The sequence below is a fragment of the Lycorma delicatula genome, chromosome 7 (assembly GCF_047948215.1).
Source record: "Lycorma delicatula isolate Av1 chromosome 7, ASM4794821v1, whole genome shotgun sequence".
Classification (NCBI taxonomy): domain Eukaryota; kingdom Metazoa; phylum Arthropoda; class Insecta; order Hemiptera; family Fulgoridae; genus Lycorma; species Lycorma delicatula.
This window is the reverse complement of record NC_134461.1, coordinates 102,394,781-102,422,142: the sequence shown is the minus strand read 5'-3', so window position 1 is coordinate 102,422,142 and position 27,362 is coordinate 102,394,781. Positions and strand designations below refer to the sequence as shown.

Below are 27,362 nucleotides of genomic sequence, written 5' to 3'. Positions count from 1 at the left end.
ACGTTTGCCAATTAATTTAGGGTTGTTTTTTAAAAATAAATAACTGCTTCTATTGAACGGTTTTTAGTTATTTTCCGATACAAATTTTTTTACAATAAAATTTATTCTATTGTTGATTTTTAAAAACAAACTTGGTTTAAGAATAAAGAATTCAGCTCATTTAAGGCAGTACTTTGATTATTATGTGTGACAACCTAGGAGTGAGAAAATAAATTGCTTTTAACAGGATAATTACTTAAGAAAAGTAATTAAAACATCTATTCTCTCCCGTTGTGATGTATACTGTGCAGAAGTGAAAATCATATTTTGAACCGCGCCGATTTTAAGTTTTCAGAGAACTAAAGAATTCTAGAATTAAGATTTTAGGTCTAATTTTCCAATTAGTAAATTGTAGGTGAATATCACTATATAAAATTCTTTATTAAATTATTTAAAAATTGTATCATACGGATATAAAATTGCATAAAAATTCAGTAAATAAATTTAAGCATTAAATAAGAATTTTTCCTATGAGAATAACACAACTATTATCCAAATAAAACTTTAAACAAAAGGTGTTCAAAACATTACGTAATATGCGCGTATTTTACTTATATATCAGAGCGAGTCAAAAGTATGGAAAATCCTCAACAACTTTAAAACCGTTCCAGATAGAATACTGTAACTTTCAGGATAAGGTATCGGTCAACTACTTTACCTTTTGACGAGAAATAAAATTTCAATCCCTTCCTAGGGGATGGCCCAGGGGTTGTAACTCAAATATCTTAAATGGTAACACTCTATATGTGATAGATCATTTTAAAGGTCTCTTTAGGACAAAAAAAATGGTATAAATAAAAAGTTGGTACGATGTCTGTACCCAAAATGGCAGAGGGTTACCATTTTTTTATGCCTTGTGCAGGCCAGATGGGATGAAACAGAGGGTTGGCGTTATACGCATGATCTCTCTCCAAATGTTGTTGGTTTGCGGGACGCCTCTTGGGTGGACCCTAACAGATATATTACGCAATTTCTTTCTGGCCATGGTGTTTTTAGGGACAGACTCCAGAAATTCGATCAGGTAGTTTCTGGGATGTGTCCCCAGTGTGAACAATTGGATGACACCTACCATGTTCTTAATGAGTGCTCGAAGTACGAGTAAATGCGCACGGAGACCATCTGTCGGCTTGATCTTATCGGTCGGTGATGGATTCCGTGTAAATTAGAGGAGCCAGGCCGAATTGACAGTAGTGGAGAGTTTTATAGTCTATTTGGGAAAGGAAAGATTGCTCAGGGGATCTAGAGGTCTGCTTGGATTTCTCTTGTATTCTGTTTATATTTTGTTCGATAAATTATTTTTGTTGTTGTTGTTTTTGTCTTTTTTTGTTTTGTTTCAATGTTACTGTGTTGTTATTGTTCCGTGTAATATTTTTATGTTTCGCGTTGTGTTTTGAACTCACTTTTACCTTCTACGGATAGGTAGTTCAATTCCTTTGATTAGTTAGGTTCTTTTAGTCTTACTTAAAACTCTGTGAGATGTGTTTTGTTTTGAGTTCATTAAATAGTAGTACACCGATGGGAATGTCATACGTGGCATTCGCATTAGTGGCATCCTGGCCGAGGCGGACTGGAATATGTCAAAAGCTGAGGTTGCAAAGATGACCTCCGGTAAAGCCCATAAGGGATTAGGAACGGAGAGGGTGGTGGAGGGTGTCTTCCCCTACGGGAGTCAGAAAGAATTAATTTTTACTTGCTACCAACATGTCACTTAGTGAACAGCGGAGGGTCACACTTTTAATGATTAGGGGCTTACGTAAAAGAGTTAGGTGTATAATGAAGTTTGTGAATTGTTCAATGTAACATTAAATAATCGTCACCCTATTGGAAAGGATACAGTGTCAAAAACCTCAAGATTTGAAGGAATCGGAAGCATTAATAATAAGGGAAAACCAGGGCGGCCTAAATCTGAAACATATAAAAAGTCGTTAGAGATTATGCAAGAATTTCTTGAGGATCCTCATCTTCGACTCGACCAGCAGCACGAGAACATAACATTAGTCAAACTTTAGTGATTCGAACATTAAAAAATGAAAATTTCAAATTCTTCAAAATTCGTCTGGTGCAAGAACTTAATAAAGATGACTACGATCGAAGACTAGAGTTCTTCGAAATTATGATCTGCAGTGTTTGTGCAGTTCCTAATTTATTAAACAGCTTAGTTTTTAGTGATGAGACCACACGTTTTTTAATGGCAATGTAATTCTCCATAATTGTCGATTCTGGTTTGATATTAATCCACACTAGTATTGTGAGAAACATACACACCATCCAGTCAAAGTAAATGTATATGCAGGTGTTGTTGGTGGACAATTGATAGAGCAAAACGATTGATAGAGTAAATTTAAACGCAATGAAATATAAGGCTTTGCTTCTCGACCATATCATTCCAAACATTCAAAACGTTGTTGGCCCCAACTTCCAAACACTTTCCTCATAACCTTGTTACGGCCCCAACTTCCCGAACATTTGGTTACAACAAGATGGTGCCCCACCTAATTTCGGTCTTATGTACGTGAAATTTTAATGAATTTTTTCCCAGAAGATGGAATGGTCGAAATGGTCAAATAGTATGCCAGCGAGATCACCCGACAAGTCACTATCGGATTAATTTCTATGAGGTCTCTTAAAAAGTATTTTGTTATCTTGGTAAGACCAAAAATATCGATTATTTACAAGTAGAACTCGAGAATCAACACGAAATATCTCTAGGGAATCATTGAACGATACAGTATCGTCTTTTATAACCGACTGACGCAGTGTGAAACAACAGAGGAGGATATTTTGAACATTTATTAAAGTGAAATCTAAGTAAATAAACAAACGTTATACTCTATAAATAATTCGATAATATCCATTCAATCAAATTATTATAAATTTATTTCTTTGTGATAACAGTTCCTTAAATTATCAGTGTATTTTTTCAAAATCCAAACTTTATTCCGCTGCTATTTTGGGTAGAGAGACATCGAACCAAGTTTTTATTTATACCTTTTTTCTCATCTTAAAGTGACCTTTAATATGATTTAACACAGAAAGAATGTTATCATTTAAAAAATTTGAGTTACAACACTTGGGCTGACCACTCCACCACCACGAGAAGGGTTTGAAATTCTATTTCTCGTCAAAAGGTTAAGTATTTGACCGATATCTTATCCTGAAAGTTACAGTATTCTACTTAGAACGGGTTTAAAGTTGTTGAGAGGTTTCCACACGTTTGATTCGCTCTATATATACGTACGCAAGGGGGTAAAAAATAAAATAAAATTTAAAAAATATTTTTTTTTTTCATTTGCACTTTCATCAATGAAATATGCTTATTTTTTAATACAATTTTTGTCTACTTTTATATAGTCAGCTTTTGAATTCTTTTTTAGATGAAACATTTTGGTCTGGTGGACAACCAATTTTTACACATAATCCATTTTTTATCCGAAAAAAATTATTTCCTCGTAGCTTTCTTGCAGTAAGCCAAAATGATGAAACCTTTTTGAACCAGGTCAGCGACTATCACGGTGAGTGATCCAGCAGTTCAAAACTGATATCTTGGAAACGAGAATTGTTTTATTGACTATATAAGATCAAAACTTATTCTAAAGTAAAATCCCACTTTCTAAAAGTCTACTATGCCTTTTTGATTTCAGTTTTGCTTTCAGAGATCGTAACACCTCACAATACTTATAATTATTTAGTTTACTTTTATTTATAGTTATCTTTTATGTTTATTTACTTTTATTTTATTATTTAGCTTTAGGTAGAAAAATAATAAAAACCGGATTTTCCTTATCCTGCAATATATGTATTATTAATTTTCCAGCTGATGTGTCAGTTTTCAATTTTTTTGTTTGCCCTAGAAGATGCAGGAAATTTCCAAACCATATTTTGTTGCTTATCTTCTAGTTGAAAGCAATGAACCATGTCCAACGGTTAGCATCCATTTCAGAGATGAATCGCCTTTATCTTGATAACGTTAAAAAAGTACTGAAAAATTTTTAAACGATTCTCTGTGAGAAAGTCTGACGTTTAACTTGGAGTCCAACGTGTACCGACGTTTTATAAAGTTTAAAAATCATTGATAATTGAATATGCCAATACGTGTCTTATATTTAAATCGTTTGCAAATTCGTCGATTATTATTAAACCGCTTCGATATTGTCATTATTCTTTGTAGGGAAATGTTTATAAATAAGCTGAGATAAAGATTTATTGAAGTTAATTGGAAATCAAGAAAAGCTCAAAAATGCTTTACAGAAGTCTTATTTGAAATTGAAACTTAATTTGTTATTTGGAGATGTAAAAAGTAAATAAAATAATAATAATAATAATTAAACAAATAAATTAAAAGAAGAGAAATAATAATTTTAATAACTGAAGTATTAAATGACAAATATTAATTACAATACGTTTAAAATGAATGTTGTAATATGTGTTATATTTCAGGCAATATTGAATCTTTTCAAGTGTTTTGGTGCAGCTTAGAGACCTAAATTATAATTTACTACATTAATAAATAGGAACATAAATTATTCAGTTTTCTTTTGATTATTAAGTTCTGATATCTGTGAAATAATATTTTATTAACCTAGATTTTATTATGGATTTAATCATTTTACTGGTAAAATACTTTACGTAATAGAAGTTACAATATTGCAGAGTTAAAAAAAAAAAAAAATTGCTATTTCGTTTCAGTGTATTAAAATACATCTGTTGTTCATGAAAAAAAAACTATGTAAAAAGTTTTAAATACGTAATATGATTCCAACAGCAATTTCAATAAAAATTTATTTATTTATTTTATTACCTAAAATTGGACAAACATGTTTTGTTTATCGGTTGAGTTTGAAAAAATATATATATTCGTGGTTTTATTATTGGTTAATCAATGAAGCCTGCAGGTTAATAGTCAGGTTAGATTTGTAGGTAGTGAGGTAAATACTACCGTATATATATATATATATATATATATATATATATATATATAGTGTAGTAGGTATTAGTTAAACTATGAATGGAGTGAGTGTACATGTCAGAGCGATGTACGCTGCGGATATCCGTGGCAGAACAGGATTGGAAAAGGGGTAGTAATAGTAATAGTAATAGACGGCTGATAGGGTTGTGTGGGAAGAGTAGGATGTTGGGCGGGTATTGGAACACTTCCAGCTGTGGAATGAACTTCTCCGCCAAAAAGGGATAAAGTCTGGTCGCTCGGTATAGGGCTATCGACATCTTGTTGGAACACCCAACCAGATAAATCAGCACTCACTTCCACACTTATACGTATGATTGTATTTGTGTGTGTGTGTGTGTGTGTGTGTGTGTGTGTGTGTGTGTGTGTGTGTGTGTGTGTGTGTGTGTGTGTGTGTGTGTGTGTGTGTGTGTGTGTGTGTGTGTGTGTGTGTGTGTGTGTGTGTGTGTATACTATGTGAACGTGCGTTACGTGATTCCTAGCGGTCAGACTATATAACAATTCAATCGTTAATTTGTTGACTATTTTATTTTGTTACTAAATTTAAATTAATAATTGCTTTTATAGTGCAAATAGTTGAACAATTTAATCATGTTTTAACAGCCAAAAGTTTGATAGAAATTTTAATGGAATTCGGATTGTGAACTTAAATTTAATTAAAAATGTTATTCTGATATCTGTAGCAACTATTTATTACAACCGTTTTACAGAATAAATAATGAAATCATAAAAAGCGAGCAAGGGATCCCATAACTTTCTCAACTTTATCCTTGGCAGATTTTTATTTCAACGCCATAGGGTATTTAAATAGTAATATCTTAATTATGCAATATTTAGAATACAATTAAATGATGAGCAATTTTAAATAATGTTGAATTTCCCCCACACCTAAATCCAATTCGCTTAAAACTTTGGAATTTTAAATAACTTATTACGTTACATTCACTGAACTAAAGCTCAGTTTTCTGCGATTATTATACAAAAACTAAAAAAATTAAAAATGGTGGAAACTATCTCTTCACTTTTTAATTTTGTCCAAAATTTAATACCATTAATGCTCTCTCTCTATATATATTAATTATATTGAAAATATAATAGGAATTTTGTTGGGTCTGTCTGGAGATATTAATTAAAATTCAGGCCAGCACACGTGTGTACGTACGTAATCTGTATATAAAGTAATGAGACTGGTTCAGAAAAGTTTTTTTTTTACAATCCAATTATACGTGGACTCTAATCACTTTCGAAATAGTTCCATTGGGAAGCCACGCAACGCTTTAAACGATTTTCCAATTCTTAATAGCACTGTTGGAACTCAGGAACCGGAATATTCTTCAGATGGTCGGTTACATTTTTTAATGTTTTCTACTGTTCCAAAGTGGTGATTTTTGAGGTTTTTTTAAAGTTGAGAACAGGAAAAAGTCGCAGGGACTCACGTCAGCTGAATAAAAAGGTTGAGGAATTACAGGAATGTTTTTTTTTGCCAAAAACTCATTAATTGAGAGTGTGGTGTGACAAGGTGCATTGTCATGAAGCAGCATCATGTCTTTGATGGCGGTCTCACGCGGGCAACTCTTTTCCGCAGTCTTTCAAGATTTTCTCGGTAAAAATATTGATTTACAGTCTGTCGTGAAGGAAAAAACTTCTTATAGACAATGCAGTTACTATTAAGAAACAAGTCTATGCTTTTATTGAAACAAGTCATGGTTTTTATTTTTGATATGCTGATCTTTGCTTTTTTCGGACGTGGTGAGTTTGAATTGTGCCACTTCTTGATCTGGCATTTTGTTTGTGGGACGTACTCAAATATCCAAAATTCACCACCAGTAATAACATATTTTTAGAAAATCAGGATCGGTTTCAATTCGCCTTAGAAGATCCCGACACACTTCCATCCTGTTGTTTTTCAGTTCAACAGTGAGGTTTTTGGGACCGATTTTGCACAAATTTTTTCATGTTCAATTCGTTTGTCGATATTTTATGGATTGCGGTATGGTTCAAATTCAATTTTTCTGCAATCATTCTGACAGTTAATCTCCGGTCAAGTCTCTGATTCGCTCAACATTGTCGTCATCTTTTTACGTTAATGGTCTTCCAGAGCGTGGATCGTTTGCAACTGATTCCCGGCCATCTGACCTGCTTTAAACCACTTACAAACTTGGGCTTGTGACAGACAGTCATCTCCGTACGCCTTTTTCAATTTTGCAAAAGTTTCAGTAGCATTCTCATCAAGTTTAACACAAAACTTGGTTGCACACCGTTGCTCATCATTAGTACCCATTCATTTTTGAAACGCACAACAAAAACTCGTTTCTCGAAAAGTTTGTTTACGTCTACGTGGCAACAATAGACTAAAAATATTAATACCTAATATAAATCAGCTGTTCATATAACTATATGTTTACTAGTAACTTTACAGTGTTGCCACTTTGACTGCCGAAAAGAACTAGTGTCATTACTTTATTTACAGATCTCTTACATCTTCCGGAAAACTGCACAAAATTATTTTGTGTTTTTTGAAATAAAAGGTCTTGTAACGTCAAGATTTTCAAAAACCTTGATACCCAAAGTGTTGACCAATCGCTGTAGTATTTTCCCTTTATAACTATGCTACTGCAACAGAAATAGAGCTTAACCAGGAAATCATTTCAGTTTTTTGGTGTTTCACATACTTTTGTTTGTGTATGTATTTATCTCGTAGAAAAAGCATAGACTTAGTTGTTTTTAGGAAGGGATTTTTTTTAATTTAAAAGAAACGTTCTTTGTAATGTTTATTCCCATGTGACAGGGTAATTAAGAAGCTTAGTCTTTTCATGAGGAAAGCTTTTATAGTTTTAGCCCTAGCTGAACCAATGCCCAATCATATTTAACAAAACTGCTCCTTGACAGCTTCGGTTAGCCAACAATCTTTTTTTGTTTCAATTTTTTCCTTCCTTGAAGGAAGTAACTTACTACAAATACATCCACTTAAACAAGCAAGAGATGCAGCTGTGTTTAAGCCCTTTAACAAAGCTCCACAAAATGTTTGAACTTAAAAGTTTTTTTTTTACTTGTGTTAATGGGAGTTTGATATATCAAAATAATTAAAAATATTTTTCACTACCTAACCGTCATTCGAACACAGAACTTTCCATATTAAGAACTAAATGATTTACCAAAATAACGTTCAAGGAAATTTCAGAACATTAATTTTAAGAAAATTTGAAAACATTTTATATTTTAATAACTTTAAAACACCGATAGAGTGTTTTTTTTTTTTTAATTAAAATAAATTGAAAGATGGGTAAAAAACATAAATTTTCTAACTTTAACCGTAAAGGAGTTATGAAGTCTTAAGAGTATTTTCCTCGGCAAATATCATCAATATGCTTTTGGTTTCCTCGTGGTTGAATAACTTTGTAGAAGTTTAGATAAAACGAGTCTATTTAAGAAGTTGAAATTTCCAAATCTCTTCCTTAAAGTAACTATTTTAAAAGAACGTCCTAGGTAAATCGATAATCTCTTCTATGTTTCTGTGGATATATATAAATTATCAAATAACGTTACGCCCCAAATGCAAACAAGCATTCTATTGGCGATTATTCCGAGTTAACATTGAAATTTAAATAAACTAAAAATTGGGTCACTGAATCAATGAATATACGATTACTTTACGTATAGTGAAGTAAATCTTAGTTACTTAAATTTTATGTCATGCAACACACACACACACACACACACACACACACACACACACACACACACACATATATATATATAATTGTGAAAAATTATTACAGTATGTATGTGTTATCTAGAACTTTTTAATCCAATGATGAGGTATTTTGATAGCTTATTGTATAAACGCTTATTGAATCGAGGTTAAAATAAAGTAAAATTAACAAATATTTAAAAATAATGAGATTTATTACACTCTCATAACAGTCTTATAAAATGTAGTACTTGTTGCACGAGTATATTATTTTATTTTAATAAATAACTGTTACGCGTATTAATTATTTTCTTCTAATGCCTTTTCATTTCATCTTTGATAAAAATAAACGCCCTGAAGATGACGATGTTGATGATGACTAACCATCAAAAATGCTAGCGTTTGATCTAAAACATACATGTAACTAAGTAATAAATTAATTTTTAATAATTTCATTTTTGGATGAAATAATGCAGGAGGTAATGTTTAAGCTATATATATATATATATATATATATATATATATATATATGGATGTGTATGTGTGTGTGAGAAAGAGAGAGAGATAGCGAGAGAGTGTGTGTGTGTATGCATGTATAAATATGCGCACTCGCGTGTGCGCGCGCATGTTTGTGTAAATTTCCTCATATTATATAAAAGTTTTTTCTTAATATTATTGGAAATATTTCTATTTTACCTAATTCTTTTTAATTAAAAAAAACAGTCATAGTTATTTTTAATTTATTACATTAAAAGAAAAGTTAATAAAACTGAATCCTTGTATTTTGACAGTAAAATTTATAAGTTTTAAGACTGAAAAGAAAAAAAAAATAATTTCCATTACTGTGTCATTTTTTTTGCATATGTATGTAAGTTCCCTTCTACTAACTGACGTAAAGCTTTCTCTTTACTATGTCCTTTTTGACGCATGTATTAGTGATTTCTGTAAATATAAGTTTCTAAATATGTATGTGTGTTTGTGTTTATGCGTGCTGTTTGATTTATTTTTTGCAAGAGTTACTGTGTCTGACTGTATTTGTTTGTACAGTATGAAATAGATGTGCTAAAATGTGATGAAATTTTCAGAGAGCTTTCAGACTTGCAGTGGGGTGCACTGTTATACTGTGGAGTAGATACGTTAGCGGGAGGGTAATCACTTAGTGTTTCCCCTTTCATACCCGCTGCTTTCTTGATATATATGTATTCATATATGAATGCATACATCTATGTATATTTATATATATAAACATACATAGATGCGTGAGTGTGTGCAGGCTTGCTTGTGTGATTATACACAAACAAACACACACACATGTGTATATATATATATATATATATATATATATATTTGTACACACTCATGATTGTAATAGTCTGTAAGATTGAGAATCCTATACAACTTATCATCGGAGACTTATAAGGAAATAGTTACATATATATATGCAGTTGTATCATGGGAATAAATATCAAACACAGCCTATTCATCATAATTATAATGCATGCTACTCACTCTGTCACTCTCTTTTATTTACTTGTTTTTTTTTTTTTTTATTTATTCGTTATTTACTTACATATCCTTGGGAACTTAATTCTTGGTTACATTTACTAATCTAATGTATTTTGATATATATATATATATATATATATGTGTGTGTGTGTGTGTGTGTGTGTGTGTGTGTGTGTGTGTGTGTGTGTGTGTGTGTGTGTGTGTGTGTGTGTGTGTGTGTGTGTGTGTGTGTGTGTGCGTGTGAGTGACAGATAGAGAGTGTGTGCGTGTGTGTACTTGTAATTCATTCACATGGATTTTAGTTCAGAATTTGTTTCTTCATTATTGATTTAATTTAAATCTTTTCTCACTTTTACTGGAATTTTCTTGTTTTGTATTGACTTTTTCCATATGTTTTAACGATTTTATTTTTTTTGCAATTACTATTGTCTACGTTTTTTTTTTTTGAACCAATTCGCTAACTTTAGATTTCTTAAAATACGGCTCTCGCCTTCTTTTTAGAATATGTTTGTACATTATTAAATTGTTTACAGTCAGAATAACCGGTCAAATTTTCATGAAATTGAAAGTTTATATAAGAAATCTTTTTTAAAGGAACTTTACCTATACTGACATTTGATTTTATTTCCCTTTGCATATTAATATTTCTAAAAACAATTTTTTTTTTTTTAAAGATATTTTATTTAAAAATGTACTCCAGAGTTTATTTGGTAATATGAGATGAGAAATAACTGAACGGTATTTGAATTGATAATTAATTAATTTTTTATTTTCTTGATGAATATAGCTATAATAACTATATTACAGCGGAAAATATACAGTGATCATGTCAAAAATGTGGTTTCAGGTTTTTTAGCAAGTACTTACGTTTTAGAGTCCAACTAGTACATTTAAAAAAAAAAAAAACATATGTATGTATGTGGATATGTATATACGTTTGTGTGCCACACTGCTTTTGCCCATATCGACCAAACCGATTTTCTTCAAATTTAGCACAAATATTTCTATATATTGGGCAATGATCATATCTTCTTTTTCAAAATTCGTTTAAGAGGTGGCGGGATATCACGAAAAAATCAATCTCGATTTTTTCTTAGCCATTTTAGAGGAAAACTTTATTAAATAAAAATTTGTTACCTACAATCCAGACATAAATACTCTTAAAAGACTTTTTCAATAAATTAACCCCCACTTCTTAATATTGAAGTATATATTTTTTTGTACTTTTGTTCTGTCAACCTTCGGTTTAAAAATTTTTTTAGAATTTTTTAAAGATTATACTTCATATATAGAGCAATATACCGGGAAAGTCACCAAATTAATACTTGGCCAGTTTTTTATTATATGATAAAAATTAAATATTAATTTTAATCTTTTTATAAACATTGTATGGGGATATTTGCATTCGTTTTAATAATTACATTTCCGTATTAATATTAATTTATAAAATGTAATGCCAAATTCATTATGCGTATTGTAACAAGATATATCATATTTACAAGAACATTTTTTTTTTACTTTCCGATGTAGATAGCGCTATAATTCTAAAAGGAAAAGTATTGTAATTTGTCCAGTTTGGGCATATGCGGTTTTCACCGGATCTTACGTTCTGATACCTAAGAAACACGAGAAACCGGATGGAAATTTTCCGGATGTTAATGTTCGTATGTACACATGTGTTGTTGGCCTCTAAATCATCTTATATTTCCAGAATTATTAAACCGATTTTGACCAAACTTGGTTAGATTACTTCTACATATGGTGCATTAATGCCATTAAATTTTCAATTTAATAGGTCAAGGGGGTGAGGCTGTAGAGCAAGGTCGCCTTCAGAACCTCTAGATTTCGCCTAATTAAGGTTATATTTTTCTTAAGTACATTTGTTAACAATTAAAAAATAACAATATTTACAAACAAAAAAAATTTACAAAATCGTACCTCTTTCACAAAAAATGCTGTTGTAGTAGTCTGCTATGTTGTGAAGTCACAGGTGAGCGGTAGAATAAAATAAATGAATAATATTTAAAGTGTAAAAAAGTATCATGGTTTGGATGGGTCTCGAACTCGATCGCCCGGTTGACTCGGTATCTGGTACGTTAAGCCTCACGGCTACATCAGTCTGCCGACCGTACAAGCGAAATTTTTTCCCGTCGGACTTTCCCGTCTGGATAGGACTTTACCAGAACGCGGCTTCAGCTGCGTGATGGGAAAGCCCTATAACTGTGTTAGCTTTTTTTTGTACAGTTGAATATATCAATAAAGAATTATTATTATTATTACTCTGTTATCATGTTTGATAAAATGATACATTACATAAAAATATGTTTTTTCTTTAATTTATCGATCTAAAATAAATATTTTTCATAATTAATACTAGCTTTATTATAAACGTAGTAGTACACTGTTTTTAGTAATATACAGTTTGGTTTTGTTTTTCTTTTATAATAAATCTTGTAGCAGATATTAATTTTTTTATATTTTTTATTTCTTTTTTGATGTAATAATTAATGTATTTTGTATTGTATTTGTATTTTGTATTATATTGAGTGGGCAATCTCCAATAAGGCTTAGATCCTTGGCGAGATCCAAACATGTACAATGAGGAATAAAGTTTTTTTTAATTTCTATTCTGTTTCTGTTCAAATTCAATTTCATTAGCAAATATTTCTATTAAACCTCTCTTTTTTTATAAAACCACGTTTAGTGTCCTTTCTTAAGACTTTAAGAAACCTTTCCTTTGTCTTTAGAAGACTAAAGAAAATACACGGAACAGAGACAACGAAATTGTAAGGAACCTACCACTCGGCAGAATACCCCTGGTAATGATGGTAAATTCATATCTTCCATTACTTCTTTTAATTAATGTCTAAAAATTTCTACCAAATTATTATACTACTCGTATTTACGAATCTTAGTAGCTTTTTTCAGCCGGACTGTAACTCCGCTATCAAAGTGTTCTTTTAGTTCTTTTTATTGCTTCTTCCATGCTATCCGAGTTAAATGGCTATTTCCTTGTCGCACTCCTTTTAATACAATAGCTTACCTTTTTTTATTAACTCCATTTTCTATTTTAACTCTACTTGCCAAATTTTATAATTCCACAAGTAATTCATGTTTACGTAAATTTTTTCCTGTGTAATGAAACGTGACAGAAAGAAAGAAGAATAATGAGAAACTAAATAAGAAAATAGGGAAACATAATTTACCCGAAATGGGAGAATTTTCACAATGATGAATGAGGTAATGTATTCATTATAAGCAGATTGGAAGACACAAAGGTAGCTTTCATGTTGAAAAGAAATGTGTTAGTATAAAAATATAGATCTAAGAATTATTAGAAAGAAATTCTTTAATTTTTTTTTTTTAGAATAGAAAAATCAGAAATAAAAATAATAGTAGCCTTGAAAATGTAGAGTTACAAAAGGATGATTAAAATTAAGATAGTTGATAAAATTTGAGATGAAGAGGCCTTAAGACAAATAGGAAAGAAAAGAAATTTGTAGCAGAATTTTGTAATGAAAATCGAACTAGATTGATGGGCCATGAATAAAGACATGGTTTAGTTAATTTGGTGATAGAGAGAAGTGTAGAAGGTAAACAATGAAGACAATGACTGAAATAAATAAAATAGTTAATTGAGGATGAAGGATGTCGAAAGGAAATAAGTAGGGTTAACACAATATCACAGAACAGAAAGTAAAAAGAATACATCAAACCAGTAAACCGACTTTAAAAATTTTAATTTTTAAAGCTTTTAATATTTTTTTACCAGTAAAAATTATTGTAATGATCTTAGAATGCCACTAATGTAGCTTTATTTGATTTCAATCTATCTTCTAAAATTAATTTCAAGGCTGAATTTACTTCTCGTCTTCTCAGATATATTTTTTTTTTGACGATTAAATTTCATTTTATATATCTTGTAACTTTACTATTCTATAAATTATTCTAGTTAATTCTTTTGGATACAAAAGATTCCAAAGTTATATTGAAGAAGTTATTTTAGTTATCGATTAGTAAGTAAAATGCTTTTTCTTATAAAACCTTTATTTGTATTTTTATGTTTTCATAAGATGGTGTTGGTTTATGGTAATTACAAAAATATTACTGGAATCTCAGATGGCTGATGTATTATGACTTAGTTTCCCCTAAAAAATGTTCCAATTATTGAAAAAAGTTGATGTTTGTTAAAATATTTAAATTTATTTGTATATTGAAGAATTTATATTTAAAAAATTATTTAAGTAAAAAGATAAAACACTTTAAAAAAATCATAGGCGAATATATTATTTATTTTCTTTCTAGTAACAATAACTTTACACTTATAACAGCTAGTCCATTTTTTTTTTTTTATAATAAAAATCTAACTTCTTAGCTTGTTAAAAAAAAAACCAGGCTTAAAACTGGGATTCGCACCCAGGACCTTCCGGTTGAAAAAACACTGATTTATGATAAACCTTAAAAGGCTAAACAATTTATTGCTTAGCAGAATTAAATGTAGTTCATTAAGTAATGATAAATTATAAGTTGATTATTGCAAACAATTAAGAATTTTTTTATTTCATATTTTTCCTTTTTTTTTTTTTTAAATAAGGATCTAATCTACGTCAATATTTACGATTTAGATATTAGTTATTTTTATAGTCTATTTACATAAAAATAAAATATTTGACAACTATTATTAAAAAAAAAAATTATACAAGAATCTTTTTTTAACATTGCTTCATATTTGAGACAAAAGGAAAAGCATGGGACAGAAAAGGATGGAGACAACAACGGTGCTAGGGACCTGCCAACAGGCAGAATATCACACGATGTTGATTGTTCATATTTACATAAACTGTTCTCTAATTAAATTAAGGGTAATTAAAATAATTTTAATTACATATTTAAAATATGTAACTGTTAATTTTGAAATGTCTGAATCAACTTTTCAATATACATGTTTATAGATTAGGTTTATATATTTTTTAATTTTATTTTCCTAATGTGTACGTTGCTGTCTGTTAAATTAGTGGGCAATAAGCAACCCTCTACACCCCAATGAGATGAAGATGAATGTATAAAATATAAAGAGGGGTAGTCTTGTACAGACTCAGGCTGACTATTTCTTAGACGTGAGGTTAATCGAATCCCAACAATCAAAGTACATCGGTATCCACTATCTAGTATTCAATTTCGTATAAAAGTAACTAACTTTTACTGGGGTTTGAACCTAAGAACCTTCGACTTCGAAAATCAGCTGTTAAACAACTGATTTTCGACGACGAGGTAAACACTAAACCAGCCCATGGGTTAGGTTTATAGATAAAAAATATTTTAATTTTTTTATAATAAAATAATTTTGGGAATTCATAATTTCACTTTCAACTTTATATTTGAATAGGGTAAAGTTACATACGGCATAAAACTCAAACATAGTTAACTGTTTATATAAATGTCTGAAAAATCTGCTGTTTGTTAACCGCAGTAATAATTTTCTTTTGTATACTATTTATGCATATACGAACAAATATTAATATGGAAATTATACTAACATTAATGCCGATTTTATAGATTGAATAGTAGCACTTTTACCTTTTATCAATAAGTTTTGAGGTTTGAAACCCGATAAAAATGATAATTTTTTATACACTAAAAATTAATTACAATTAACTAGATGTTAACTGTAACTGAACATTAAGCTGTTGTTTTATGAGCAAATAAATGCTCATATTTTAGTACGTGAATCCTGTTCATTAACGTAATCGTTTTTTTATCGATATTAAAGTTGATCTAATTGTTTTGAAATTTCATAGTAAACAGAAAGGGAAGTTAATGAATGATTGGTAAAGTCTACTTTTGACATATTTGATCAAACGATTTAACCCACAAAATGTTCAGTGTTTATTTTAATGGAGTGCTACTCGAAAAAGCCATTAAAATTCTAGTAACAGAAGAAAAAAATTATACGATGACCTAAATTTATAGTAAAAAAAATTAACTAAATTCAACATTCTGAACTTAACAACAGATAAATTAAATAAGGTTCAGAATTTTAATATTTATAGAAAACCGATTCAAAAATTCCAAGTTATCAATGCTTATTTTATTATCCAGACCCTTCCTACGGTTAATAAGTAAATTTCAATTATTTTATTAATATACTCTACAGTATTCTTACGTCATAATAAAATTACTAAAATAATAGTTAGACACTATAAAATACCCAGCAACATAGAATGAAAACAGCAGAATTTAATATAGACGTAATTGCAAAAGTTGTAAACCAAAAATAGATGATAAGTGTCAGACATGTTGAAAGATACTTCATACTTCTAATTTATACATTTAAATTAAACCACATGTTAAAAATATATTTAAAAACACCAATAAAAAATTCCAGGTAGAAATATTACAAAAGATTTGCAAAACTGACAAAAGCTTGCAAATATACATCGTCATTTACCAGGTTATGTAGATTCTTTCACAGTTCATTCTGCATGTAAAAATAAAGAAAAAAGTACATTAAAAACATTGGTTCGGAAACGTTTCATAAACGAGTTACGGCTGGCGAAAAATTTCGCCCAGTTTCATTTCCTCCAGTGAAATGAAGCCATACAGAAACACTTGGGACGCAAAAATGTAAGCTAATTTGATGGTTTCGTATGAAATTCAATCTGACAAAATTGAAAAAAAATGAGTCCGAGAATTGTAACTTCGTTAATTTTCTAGAAAACCGGCGAAAAACGCAAAAAACGGGAATCGAAAAACGCACTTTTGTGGATTTAATAAGAAAGCTACCTATTGTAATGGGTACCACGATTCGACATCTGGAAAATTTTGACATATCTTTGCGTTTCACATCCCCCAGAACTTGTAGGAAATTAAATTTGCTACAAGTTTTATTGAAGATTTTTATCTGTTTATTGGCAATTTAATAAAATTATTATAAATCAAACGTAAAAAAGTGCGTTTTTCAGCTCCCGCTGTTTGCCCTTTTTCGCCGGTTTTAAAAAAAAACTACATCAGTTCTCGGACTCATTTTTTCAATTTATTAGATTAAATTTCGTATGAAACCATCAAATTAGTTTACATTTTTGCTTTCAAGAATTTCTTTATTGGAGAAGATTTCATCTTCTCCAATGAATCTCTCTACGGCTAGCGAAACGAAGCGTTTCCTTCCCTTTGTTTATATGTACCTTTATCGTTATTTTTAAATGTAGAATGAGCTGCCAAAGTATCTGCGTAACCAGATAAATAACTCTGTATAATTCAATACGTAATGAATAATTATATGCCATATTTGATTCTAGTGCAGCATAAATGGAATTGAAACGGTTGTTCCAAATGTATACGTAGGTCAAACAGATAGATCTTTCCATGTTGGATGTAATTCATAAAAATTAAAATAAGAATCCTTTTGAAAAATTTTAGAAAAATTTATTCAAAGAATCGCAGCGTCATAATTGTGTTGATAAAAATTTAGTAATTTTAAATAAAATATTAATAAGAAAAACTAATGCATTACATTTTTGCAAAAAAAAAAAAAATAAATAAATAAAGTGTAGAAGAAAGTAAAATAGAAAAAAGTAGTTTCTTAAATTAACGAATTTCGTAGGTAATAATTTATTGAATGATAAAATTAATATTTTTTAATAATGTAAGGTTAAATTTTGATGTACGTAAATCAGTAGAAATAAAAGGAAGCCAGAAGTACAACGTAATACAATAAAGTGAGGTTAAATATGGCGTTCAGCGGGGTCGCTCGGTAGTTGTTTTTAGGTATATAAAATTTTCTACCTCTTTTAATTACGATGACTGCGTTATATCTATATATTTATGGTATATTCAATCTGGTCTAATGAGGCTTGTTTGATAATGATTTGAATAATCGTACAAAAACTTGTTTGTGGTGAATCGCAGTTTATAGTTGGTGTTTTTCTCTTAAAACAAAACCAGAAAAATAGCATGTTCTCAGTCAACCTGATTTTAAAATGATCTTCTTACAACTATATCTTGTCTCAAGATGTATATATTTTTATGAAAATTTAGTTGTAGGCCATTGAATAAATGTTAAAAAAATAAAAAATAAAAATAAAATAAATAGGATTGAAATCAAAAGCTTTTAAAATTTAAATATAAATTTATTGAGTAAATTTTTCGAAAGCACGAAACTTTAATACAACAGCTAGTTTATTATTATTATTATTTGTTTTAATGCATGTTGTAAAAAATGGCATTTGCTATGCATTTGTTCTTTCAGTACTTTTTTATAATTTTAATTTTAGATCGCATTAAATATGTATTTTTTTATATGCATAAAAATATTTAACACATTTATTTACGCTTGTAAATTAAAATTAATAAAAACATACAGTTTAAAACTATGTTAATATTTTTTGAGATTTAAGTTTTATATTGAAGTGTAAAAATAATTAATATTTTATAAAAAAAAAAAATATATATATATATATAACATCCATTTTTAATATACATGTTTGTTATTTTATTATTATTTATAATCTCAATATTAATCATTTCATAACAATATTATTACACTAAAGTAATTTATATACACAAATATTTGAAATTAAAATTAATTAATAGTTAGTTATAAATAATAAATAAAATTTATTCATTATTAAGATATATTATTTCATGCATGAATTACGTGGGATTTGTCACTATATTTTATTAAATGATACTAGTTTATGTGAAGTTTTCTATTTACTAACACAAACGCGGTAGCTTATAACTCCTTTACCCCCGCTATCCTCAACCCCCGGTGATAAAGCCACCCCTTCCCTTTTCTGTACTCTACTACTCTCTACCATTGCTGAACACTGCTGACCTAGTTGAACTCCCAAGTGAGTCATTGATCTTTACCCTTTATGTCCGGCCTGTTTTATGCTTAATGGACTTATAATAATGCTGACTTGCTTCAAAACTTCATTTTACTAAACTATTCATTTGGAACTAATGTGATCTATTCATTGTTTATATTTCAATAATAATAACTCGTACGTAAATTTCATATTAAATTAATCAGCATTCCCCAGTTTGTAAATTTTGATATCAGTTATCACGAAACAAACGCTGTTAAGTTATAATATCAAATAAGTTATGATTTGATAACAGATTAAACTAAGTGAAAAATATATCTAAAAAAATTTAATCAAAATCTTCTTTTTGAATTGAGATTACATTTGTAGATCGGTCAGCAATATTGTATATATCAAAATTAATAAAAGAAAAAGCTTTTTTTTTATTATTTTGCAATAAACAGTAGGAATTATCTGTTTAGTTTTCACAAAAACAAAAACGTTTTAACAGTTTATTAAAATTGAATGAATCCATAACTTAGGCATTACATTAATGAATTATGCTGACTGATTAACAAAAGCTTTCAGTTATATCGATTATTAATTTCTATTAAAATAAATCCCTTTCGGCATGCCGGAAGGCGGAGGTAGATTTCACCGGTATTAAGTAGGGGGTAAAAAAGATTTCCACCTTATAGTTATGAAAAACTTTAAATTTACTCAATACAATGGTTGCATGTGAAAAAAAGAGCCACATGTTTAGCATACAACAAGCCCCATCTTCTTACAATTCCAGTAACATTTTGATCATCCTTTTCCGTAAGGGTTGGTCACATCAAAAATTGTTTCAGATAAACGTTTTTGGTAATGTTTAGAGGACTAACGACCACTTAAACCGATTCCAACCTATGACTATTAAGGAAGATGATTTTTTTTGATATGATGTTTTTTTTATGATTTTTTTGTCTTCGAAACTCCATTTTTTTCCATCTCCTGGGCCAGCGGTTGGTGATATCAAAAACCTTTACTTAGATAAGTTTTAGGCTGGGGCTCTTTCAAAAATCTTGGGGTTCTTAAAATTTGTTTATATAGAGACTATAAAAATTCCATAATGTTTTTTAAGTACGTTTGTGCAAAAACCTTTGTGCAGTTCTGCGTAAGATATCCAACAACTTATTGTTTCCAACGTCCTAATTATTTGGCTGTCAGAAACCACTGAATTTCAAGTACAACGCACTTCAACGAGTAGGATTAACGAGTAGATCTTACACAAGCATCAAGTTTGTTTATAGGCTCTAAACACTCACCACTCTGACTACTTGCGTAAGCGCGTATGAAAAATATACCACTACACAGTAGTCAACATAACCTAAAATTGAGATTACTTTGACTGTTGCCGACCTTAAATTGAGTATAACTCAAGAACTTATGTTATGAAGAAGTTATGTATCAATTCCAAAAATCCATAAAAAAAATTATTTAGGTTTTTTACTTTTTAATCATCGAAAATAAATTTAATTGTATAAACTTTTTCTAAAATTCAGATTACCTCTAATCACTAAATTAATGCAATTTAAATAATTAAAAATCTAATTAATGAAAATTTTTATCTAATCAAGTTTATATGTTTCTAATATTAAACAAAGTTTTTATTTTTAATTATTAAAATTACAGTTAAATAGTTCTATAAATGGTTACTTCAATTTATTTAGTTGAAAACATCTACATATAATAAATTTAATTTAAAAAATTAATTTTGCTTGCATTTATTTAAATAGAAAAGTATAACTTTATTAATTATAATTGTATAAAACTATCATTAACATTTTACGAATATTTGATGAGTATTCTACTGAGATGATTTTAACTATTCGTCCAATAGTGTAAATAATGCTGTTTTCACTCTCTATAAAAATGGTGTGTGGATTTGTTTGTAAGTGCTACAGTTTACTTCCTTGTCCGAGGAAGTATTTATTGTAATCGCAAAAATATTCGGTTTCCAAATTTCCACGGAAATATCCATTTTGACATTCCTGAATCCATTTTGACTAGTTTCAGCGTGACGTCTGTACGTACGTGTCTCGCATAATTCAAAAACGATTACCCGTAGGATGTTGAAATTTTGGATTTAGGACTGTTGTAATATCTAGTTGTACACCTCCCCTTTTGATTGCAATCGACTGAATCAAAAGTGTCCAAAAAAGCACAAAATCCCAAAAATTTGGATTTTGGACTTTTTCTTAACTGAATTAATAAGCCCTCATTGAGAGATTTTTAATGATAAACCATAAATGGTATTTATTTTCATTGGTTCCAGAGTTATAGCCAAACATTTTATTTATTTTAATTAATTAAATATGTGAATCAAGTGTAAAGTACATCGGTTCAAATCCGACAGACTTCATCTCCTTTTTTTTAAATTTTATTATTTAAATGCATTGATTTATTAATAATTATTAACCTCTGACTGTAAACAAATTTTTATAATAAATAATAATTCAATAATAATAATAAAAAATAAAAAATGAAAAAAAAATCAGAAGTTATTAGTGAAATAAAATTTTATGTACTTTAAAATGTTTATATGTAATTTAATAGGCGTACAAGGAAGTCATGTGGAGTAAATATTAGATTTTTATTTTAGCTGCTATGGCGCAGAGCGGACCATTGGTAGTACGCCGGACGGCTGCGCGCAGCGCACAATACAATTCATTCGTCGAACGATTTATATTTCTTGATACGAAAGATATATATAAAATTATATTTGTGTTTTGGGGATAAAAAAGGAAAACATTGGGGCTTAGAGCTGTGTTAGAAAATCACAACTCGAGAACAGGTAAAAATGTTCATAATTTTGAATCTTTCATTGTAAAAGTTTTTGTTCTTAGTACGCTAAATTCATGAATATTTAGTTAAAATTGGCAAAAGAAAATTAACAAAATCTTTTGTAATAAAACATAAATCAAATCATTTTCATAGTGCTTTTTTTCTAGTTTGTATTAGTAAAAATATTACTGCGCAAGCAAAACAATACTCATACTTACGTTCATGTTAAAAAAAGAATATAAAAACTGAAAATAAAATAAAAAAAAGAATAGCAATGGTTAACTAAGAATGCATTTAATATAATGAAACGGTCCTTTTTGTGAAAATGCCAACTTAAGATACGCAAATATCACTTCTTTCTAGCTTCTTTTCTCTTCTTCCACGCAGTTCTACGTTATGGCTTCGTTTTTATTCATCTGTGCATTTTCTTCCTTCCTTTCTTCTTCCATACGAACTTTAATGTTGAAAATTATCCTTCGTAGGTTATCTCTATCGCAAAAGTCCTCTTCTTTCAAATCTATCCTTTGGAGGTTCTCTTCCATCTGTTTCAGATAATTTGATTTGCTTTTCATTCTTCACAGCTTATCAAAGATTTATTTATTTAATCTGTTTGGATCCATCCTGATCATATGTTTCAAAGAATTTAACCTTCTTTGATAAGAAAGAAATAGTTACTATATAGTTAATATAGACTATTACTTGAAAAAGTGCCTTGCAAAGTGTTACGTCTGAAATTAGTTCCGTATCGATATGAAATATGGAAATTAAGAAAAATATTAAAAAAAAAGACTGGATGTATTTGAAATTTGGACGTTGAGGAGATTGTACAAAGGTTAAATTACAAAATAGTATGGATGGAAACAATTCAGAATAAGAAACTTAAATGGCTGATACGTGAAGAGAATATGAGAAGAGAAAGATTGATTAAAATTGTGCTAAAAGTATAACCAGAAAGTACCAAACAGAGGCAGAAAATAATAAATATTACGAGTGATATACTCTTAAAAGAAAATAGCGGCTAATCAGATGCCAAAATTTTCTGGCAAATAGAGGAGAATGGATAGAGTCAAATGGTGCAAGGGACCTGCTTTAGGGTAGAAACTCTATTTGATGAGGATGATAATTAGAACAGATGGTGAAATATCTTTCTTTTTTCCCCTTTTTTTTACCACTAAAAACAAATTGGCTCTTTCTTTGATTTAGATGGTTTACAAACCGGTTTTGTTTGCGGTTTATAACTCGGACAAATTTATTGAATTGGGCAAGGATTTTCTTTACGAAATCTGAGTGTCTTATTATTACGTGGCCTTTTAGTAGCTGGTGAAAAACAACCATTAATGTGTTGTTTTTAATCTACTTATAGCTATCTTCGAGATTATCGACGGGATGAATCTCAAGGCCTGTAAGGAGCGTGAAAAAATATTTTTCTAATTACGCAGCACTTCTGTAGGTAGATCGACCTTCCTTAGTGTATACCCGGTTTTTAAATTTCGTTAATACCCATCCTTCCAGTGGTATTCTGAAGGATTTAACATGATGCCCAATAAATTCGTTTAAGGATATGAAATATTTTAATGTTACTTAGTCCTTTATATATGAAATATATATATATATATTATTATTTTTTTTTGCTTTGTAGGTGCAACCTATTGACCTAATCCCAGAAGTCTGTTTTCTGACGAATGAATTTTGACTAAATCCAACCTGCAACTGAGGTTCTTATGGAGTAAACCAAAGTCTCCCTAGTGTCATCAGGACACGCCGACTTCCTCTTCTGAATAGCCAGCCCATCCCTCAGCTGGAGAGCTGCCCTTCCTGTCCCTAAACTACGAAGCACCAGGTATGCGTTTCGCACATCTGGTGTTTACCCCATGCGACCCGTCCTCTCACACCTTAAGGTCCCCATCATCGGGTAGCTCCTACCCCCCACTCTTCCATGTGGGTGGACCAGAACACCCTAGGCATGGGGGTTACCTCCCTAGCCCTAGACGTCACTACGCTTCGTCCCAGGCTTCCTTATTTTAGTAGATCCCCTCATGAAAGCAATAGATCTCCTCACCACAAGACAACAGAACAGTCATCCTGCACCCCACACGCTGTACTATTGACTCCTTCATCCTCAGGATCACAGCAACCATTCCCGCAACCGTTTTCTATTGCTCGGCACCTCGAAACAGATCACCTAACATAATTTAACCGCCGGGTTCGCAGTTAAGCATTATTGTAGATGATGAGATGAATGATTTGTAGCGTGTGTGAAAAATGCCATGCCTGACCGGGATTCGAACCCGGGACTCCGGGTGAAAGGCAGAGACGCTACCACTCGCGCCACGGAGGCCGGCTATAAAAAATACTTGCCAGGAATATTTATAACGTTGTAATTGGAGTAATTTTCCCTTTCTGAATCATTTTTAACCGAATCACATATTTACGGTTATTATTCAAAATTTCAGTTGATATTGAAAGAGACATCTCTGTTAATAATGAAAGCTGTATAGTAAACATCATTACTCTTAAAGAAAGCAAATATTCATGCTTCATGTTAAAGGTACTTAACATACTTTTTTATAAGACAATTAGTTACTTCCTTCTATTTGGAAATATTAAAAAAAATCAATTAATCTTGATGATGGTGCAAATAATATTAAATGACAGATTTTTATTTTCTATATCTTAATTACGTATGTAGTACTTATAAATGTATGAGACATAATATAAAAAAATATTATTACTCTTTTTTAGAATAATATAATTTTTTGGGGAATTTAAATTAAATTAAAACTGATTAAAATGTCTGATTTATACATTAGTATTTCCAATATCATCCCCATTTAATATTCTTTTATTTCCTTGCTTTTTCTTTTTGTTGAAATCCTGTTTCCATTTGGTTTTTAAGCGAAAACAAAAATTCATCGTCAAACATTTTAGCTTTATTAATTCTATTTTACTACCGTTGGGTAAAAAGTGAATATAAATTTTTTATTGTTACAATAGGTTATTCGTTTTTAAAAAGAAATTCACTGTTTTTAAAATGATTTAAAATGTTAAAATAACTTGATAAAATTAATCATTATTAATAAAACCTATTGAGTTATGGTACGTAAAAATTATCTCAGTATCTTATATATAATGTATATCACGCAGTTATTAAAAAAAGATCTTTATTGCACTTCCGTAAGTCTGACAAGCGACTGGTATTTCAATGAATACTGTCAATAAGATGTGTCACAAGAAGACTGAAATTGGATCAAGTATTTTATTAAAGCAGAAGACACCGACCAGAATGATAGATAAGACAAGCTTCTACTGCTGCTGGTTTCTGTCGAAGCGATGAGAGAAGAGGGCGGTTCATTCTATGTTAGAGACACGGGACCCTCTTATGTTAGGGAAGCATTTGACAAATTGGAAATGGGATTCTAGACTCATTGGCGCCAAACAAAGGCTTCACATTCTGTTCTACTCTGTCAATATAATTTGCTATTCTGCTTAACAGGCATCCATCCCTTAATACTCAAATTCCTCTTATATACCAAGTTATATGTTCATTCAATTATATTGTTTGTTACGTTGGCACACTGTATTTATCTCTAAAATATTTTATTTTATTTTTTATATTATTCAGAATATCTGTCAAGTCTTGACATAATGTAATAATTTATTAATTTTAATATGAAATAAGATTTTGAAATCTTCACTTGCACAGAGAAAATGAAAAAAAGTTCTTAAGTAGTGTATTTCATTTCATTGTATAAGAAAAGTAACTAGTTTAATGCAATAAAATATAATCATTTTACTCTAAAAAGTTTTCTTTGTTAAATTTTATTATATATTTTTTTAAAAATAGAAATAAAAATGTAAATATTCGTTTGTTCAAAATCTTAAATCTCCAAAGTTTTTCACCGATTGCATTGAAATTTTGACTCAACGTTGCATTTGAATACGCGCATGCTCTTTATATGTACTATTTATATATAGATGTCACACCTGTGACAGGGAAAAACATGGTTCTTTTGAAAAACAGCGCTATCTGTTGGATGTAAAAGCAACACACGCTTCCATTTCAATGTTTCCAATATGTTTGTTCGCTATAGACAAAAAAACTACTGGGCCGATTTACACGCGGGCAGAAAGGAAAAAAATCGGAAAATGGAAAAAATAAAAAAGTGGAAAATGGGAAAAGGAAATGGAAAGGGGAAAGGGTAAAAAAGTAACTGTAAAGGGGTAAATATGAAAAGGGAAATAAGGGAAAGAAAAATGGGAAAGGAAAGTTAAAGTGAGAGGGAAAAGGGAAAACGTGGAAAATGTAAATGGGAAATGGGGAAAGGAAATATGGAAAAAACGAAAATGGAATAAAGAAAAATTGGAAAAGGAAAATGGGGAAAGGGGGAAATCTAAAGGAGAAAGAAAAATGGGAAAAGGGAGAAAGTTTAAGGATAAAAGGGAAAGGTTACATTTTGTGAAGTTCCGTAATATTTATTTTATTTATTTATTTATATTAATGTGTATAATTGTATTCGTTTAATCTATATATATACTCAAATCTAGCAATAGCATTGCCGGCTCTGCTAGTTTTTTAAATATAAAGTTTTATGTATAGATTTTTAAAACAGTAAATTAGATTTTTCACTAAAATTCTAAATTTTTTCATAGTAAAAATTAGTTGAAATAATTGAAATTTTGTAAAGTTTTTTTAAAGGTATTATTTTAAGTTATTACATATTTGAAAAAAACCAACTTTTTCTATTTATCTGCTTTAGTATTTTGATGAACATAAGCGAAACTTCATAAGCAATAAACTTATGTTAAATTTGATTAAATTTATTTAATTTAATTATTATTTGATTAACCTTCTTTCTTATTTTAAAGATATCGGCAAGTAAAATACAACAATATAAAAAAAAATACGTATATATAGTGCTTAATTGATCGAAATAGGTCGATATAAAAATATATTGTTAGAAAATAAAGTCAGACTTTTACCTTAAATTAAAGAAAAATGTTGATTTAAATTTACAATTCTTAGAGAAAGGGTAAACAAATTATTAAACTAAAAAAATTATTAACTTTAAAAAAAACATCGTACAGGGTGTCAGGTTATTATGCCTTATTTCATGTCTGAGACGCTCCCATCTATAGCATTTGAATACGGTGTGTTCCGCGTCATCTTCTTCCTGACAGTACGGACACCTTGGCGTCTGCCTTTTCCCGATTCTATTAAGGTATTTCCCGAACGATCCATGTCCTGTCATCGACTGAGTGGTGTGGAAATTTAGTCCGCCTTTCTCCCTACCCAACCACTCTTTCAGATTGGTAATAAGTCTCCTTGTCCACTCTCCTGTTTGAGCGGATGACCATGCGGTTTGCCAGTTGCTAACGACTGTGTCTTCTACCTCGGCTCTTGGCACACCTGCCGCCCTTATGCTTCGGCCTTTTATCTGTAATTCAATGGGAGGCGTTTCAGCTAAGACACATAACGCATCGTAAGAAATTGTTTTATATCCTGAGACAACTCGTATTAGTGCTACTCTGTGCA

The 27,362-nt window shown here is 30.0% G+C and overlaps 1 long non-coding RNA gene across 1 annotated transcript in view; it reads left to right on the top strand.

Annotated features, from left to right (window-relative positions):
- The window catches only part of LOC142327469 (uncharacterized), a 212,525-nt gene that overhangs the window by 91,362 nt on the left and 93,801 nt on the right, over positions 1-27,362 (top strand). The window lies entirely within an intron of this gene.